This window comes from Petaurus breviceps, unplaced genomic scaffold (assembly GCF_028583685.1).
Source record: "Petaurus breviceps papuanus isolate PSGF00001 unplaced genomic scaffold, PetGlider_PUasm1.0 470, whole genome shotgun sequence".
Taxonomy (NCBI): domain Eukaryota; kingdom Metazoa; phylum Chordata; class Mammalia; order Diprotodontia; family Petauridae; genus Petaurus; species Petaurus breviceps.
In genome coordinates, this window is record NW_027186350.1 from 2193451 (window position 1) to 2198049 (window position 4599).

At 38.5% G+C, this 4599-nt stretch overlaps 1 protein-coding gene and 1 long non-coding RNA gene across 2 annotated transcripts in view; both read left to right on the forward strand.

Annotated features, from left to right (window-relative positions):
- The window catches only part of LOC138171930 (uncharacterized), a 615043-nt gene that overhangs the window by 334746 nt on the left and 275698 nt on the right, over positions 1-4599 (forward strand). The gene's annotated exons all lie outside the window — the stretch shown is intronic.
- DYRK4 (dual specificity tyrosine phosphorylation regulated kinase 4) overlaps positions 1-4599 on the forward strand; it is a 46690-nt gene that overhangs the window by 32827 nt on the left and 9264 nt on the right. The gene's annotated exons all lie outside the window — the stretch shown is intronic.

The following is a 4599-nucleotide window of genomic DNA, read 5'->3' on the forward strand; positions in this document are numbered from 1 at the left end:
TACTGTGTGAGTCATTAGGGGAGATACAAAAATAAATAAATCATAGTCTCTGCCTTTGAGCTCACAATCTCTTTAGAATATGTTCTCATTCTAGTAACACTTAACTGATCCTTTAGATTCCTACCCTATAGAGCAAACCCAGATTGAATATTTTTTCTCTGTAATGATTCAAGTCAGAGAGAAAGTGAAACCAACTCAGTTAGTGGTTACCATGGAGATGGAGTTGTGGCAAGTCTAGGTAGGAAAGTCCAGGATATGTTTGGGGATGAACTAGGCCTGGCCTCTGCAACTGGAAGATAAAAATCAGAGTGTGAGATTTTGTATAAAGGATATTGAAGTTAATTGCTGCAACCATGCCTCCTGTATATGATACTGCTATGTATGAGGCAATTTTAAAATTATGTTTCAGAGCAGTGTCATTGATTGAGGGAATCATAGGAAATCATAGATCTAAACCAAATGTGTGTGTGTGTGTGTGTGTGTGTGTGTGTGTGTATGCGTAGCCCAATTCACCCTGGAACTCATAGATTGGACAATAGGTCCCTGTCCTCCTAGCACAGAGCAAATGTAAATACTAATGGTAACTGTTTCTCTTGTGGCCAGGAACTCTGAGGGTCTTCCCCTCCCAGTTTGATATTTTTTTCCTTTTTTCCTTTTTTTGATTAAAGGGACCACCCCTTGATTAACTTCTTAGAGCGGCCTATTCACTGAATGAGTGTTACCTCGCTCAAAGTGAGAACCTGAAAAAGCCTTAGCCTACAAGGGCCAGGGTCTCCCATTGCATCCTGGGCCATCTCTAGTTGTCCTGATGAATATCTGGCCACTGGACCCAGATGACTTTGGAGGAGAAAGTGAGGCTGGTGACCTTGCACAGCCCTCTCTCACTCAAATCCAAGTCAACTGCAAGTCATGTCATCATTTCCCAGATGTCACAGTCCACTTCCAGAATGAAGGACAAACACAACAACAACACAATATATGTGTGTATACATCAACCTACATATATGTATACATACACATACATGTATACATATATACACATGCATGTACATGTATACATACACACACCTACCCCACTGTGTGAGCCCTTATGAGACGTAGAAATGGTGTGAATGAAGAGGATGTGTTTTGAAGCAGTGTGATTTTCAGGTAACATTAATGGGGAGGGAAGGGCAGCCAGTAGTCACTACCACCTTCTATACCCTGTCAGCATTTTACATGTACAGAACTACCTGAGTAGTATTTTCTGGCTCTCTGTTCCCTAACACTCAACAATCCAAAAGGTTAAAGAAAAATTAAAAATAATTTCTCATTTAGGAAAAGTAGAAAGCCTTGGGACTATATTCTTAAAGAGCTGAAACCATACCCTCCAATGAAAAAAATCATTTAATGCCGTTTAAATGGCATTCTGAAGTAGTTTCATGCTGGAAGGAAACTGGAAAGGGTCTACCTGGTTTGCCATCAGTCCAAGTTCTCAAGAGCTAACCTTAGCCTGGGCCCCTTACAGCAACCTCTAGACACAATTCTGATATGTTCTGCTATTTGTGTGTGTGGCCTCAGGCAAATAATTTCTCCACTCAGAGCCTCAATTTCTTCACTACAAGATGAAAAGTTTGTATTTGACACTTTCTAGGGTCTGTTCAGGTTCTAAATCCTGTGACCCTGGGGAGATGGCAGTGGTAGTGGTGGGATGAGGTCAGCACTATTTATTTGAGGACATAACTCAACAAGAGATGTTGCTTCAAGTGTGAAATTGAAAGGCTTGTATAGTATAGTGAAAACGTGACTGTATATGGATTTAGGTAATAAGGATTTTAATTCTGTCTCTTCTGTTTTAGTCCCTGTGTGACCCTGGACAAACCATTCACTTCATATATAAATATAACACTTTGAGGTTTACCAGTTACTTTTCTTAGCCATTTTGGGACCCAGTTTTCTCATCTATAAAATGATGAGGTTGGAATTTGAGGTACCTTCTAGCACTAGATTCTGTAAATCTATGCCAAAAAGACAAATTCAGCTTAGAAATCCAGGAACTGAGACCCTTAGGTAAGAAACCTAAAAAAACAGAGAGGACTGAGATTAGCCAAATAATTGTCATAATATGAGGGGAAGAGATGTCCATAGAGAAGAAACTGGTAATCACAGTCTCATAAAATGGGCATTAGTAGGTATCTACTTACTATGTTCAAGGCATTGTGCTAGGTTTCAGAGATAAAAAAAGAAATGAAAAAGTGTCTGACCTTAAGAAACTTACATTCTACCGAAGATTTTGTTGTTCATTTGTTTCAGTTGTGTCCAAGTCTTCATGACCCCATCTGAGGTTTTTTTTGGCAAAGATACTAGAGTGGCTTGCCATTTCCTCTTTAGCTCATTTTACAGATGAGGAAAACAAGGCAAAAAGGGTTAAATGACTTTAATGGGGAGGGAAGGGCAGCCAATAGTCACTACCACCTTCTATACCCTGTCAGCATTTTACACTTACAGAACTACCTGAGTAGTATTTTCTGGCTCTCTGTTCCCTAACACTCAACAATCCAAAAGGTTAAAGAAAAATTAAAAATAATAAAAAAAAATTTAATGTCCAGTGTCACAGTCAGTAAGTGTCTGAGGTAGATTTGAACTCACAAGTATGAGTCTTGCTGAATCCAGACCTGGCATTCTGTCCACCGCACCACCTAGCTGCCCCTTTACTAGGGATACAGCATGTAAAAAGATCAGTATATACACAATCTGATGAAAGAGAATAATAACAGTTGGGAAGCTCAGGAAAGATTTGCCATCAGAAGTGGCACATGAGGTGATATTTGAAGGAAAGTACAGGATTCTAAGAGGTGTTGGTGATAAGGGAGTGCCTTCCCATCATGAGGGATAAGCCTACAGCAGAAGTCAGTGGAAAGGGTGTTACAGGCTTTGGAATTAGAGGATCTGGGTTCAAATGCCAGCTATTCTATGTCAAACTCAGAACCTGTGATTTTCTGGGTCTGCCTTTCCTTTATATCTATCTATCTATCTATCTATCTATCTATCTATCTATCTATCTATCTATCTATCTATCTATCTATCTATCTCTATCTATTCTTATCTTATTCACAACTTGTGAGTGCAGAAATGAGGACAGATCTTATAGATGTGGTAGAAGAAGAAAACACAATATTTGACATCTGATTGGCTATGTGGAATAAAGGAAAGGAAAGAGTCAAGGATAACTGAAATTATGAAACTAGGTGACTGCAAAGGTGGTGGGACTTTCAATAGAAATAGAGAGGTTTGTAGAAGGAAGAGATTTTGGGAGAAGAAAATGAGGTTTGTTTTAGATATGATGAGTTTGGGATGGCTATGGAATGTTTACTTCAAGAAATCTAGCAGGTGATTAATGATACAGTTTTAGAGCCCAGGAGAGAGATTAGAGCTCTGGAAGTCTGAGCACCTCTTTATCAAATTATAGGTAATACAAGTTGGGAGGGATGTTTAATGACAATTTATACATAAAGATGGTATGTAGTTTATAGATATATGTTTATGTAGTTCAGTGGATAAAAATGATAATTAGGAGCTAACGAGAGGTCACTAATAGCATTTCACAGTTATTTTGATAAAACTGAAGACCATAAATTTGGGATTGTACTGGTTTTTATCCTACCTCAGGGGCCTCTTTTAGCTATAGAATCTTTAACTCTCCTCTTTAGAGTTTCTGAACCTGAAGGACAATCAGCCAGCTGCCACCTTTCTCCTCAGAGTTAGCTGTAGTTCAGTTTTTGTTCTTTTGCACAAGTCAGTGAGTGTATCTAACCTCCTTGGTCTTCATGGAGTCTCCTGCCAGGAAGACATATACCTAACTATCAAGAGATTGTTAAGTTAAGGCACAGGGAGCATTGGTTTCCTAGGTTCTTTTAGAACTAGTTGTGGTCAGAGAACACAATTTCAAAATTTCCTGTTTTGTAGATGGTGCAACTCTAAGAGGTGGTTAGGTCAAAGGTGTGGTGTGGTCATGCTGGTGTATGGCTAAAGTGGGATGAAGTAGCAGATTGAACATAGGGGTGTGCTAGAGGCAACTCATTTGGGGCTTTCAGGAGTTAATTGTTAATTTTCATTTTGTGAACATTTTTGCCTTGGAAATTAGTAAATACTACAAATAAGGGTTTGATTTATTCTTTTGTTGATTGTCTAAACTTAAGAAAGTGATGGAGAAAATGAGGATTTAGCTTAAAGATGTGCCATGCGTAATTTTTCTTTCAGATTCCAGCTGTTAAACATTTACCAACACACCCCTAGTTGTAGGAATTGATAAGGGTGAAGAAAACCTTTTTGAGTTTTGGTCAAATTGTTAGAGGGGTCATCAGCAATAATAATGAAGTTGAGGATGGTGGCAGAAGAGCCATATATCATAGTGTCTTTGAATGGGTTCTGAAGGCTTTCTTTAAAGAGGATTCCAGACTTTTTCTGAGCAATGTCAACATCAGTAAAATCAGTCTCTAGCCTCCCACATATGTATATTTGCAATATCTATATATGTTTCATACATGTACGTATTATGTACATACTCATATACCAATGAAAGAACAAATGTCCTAGTCATGTGTGAAGAATGAATTATAA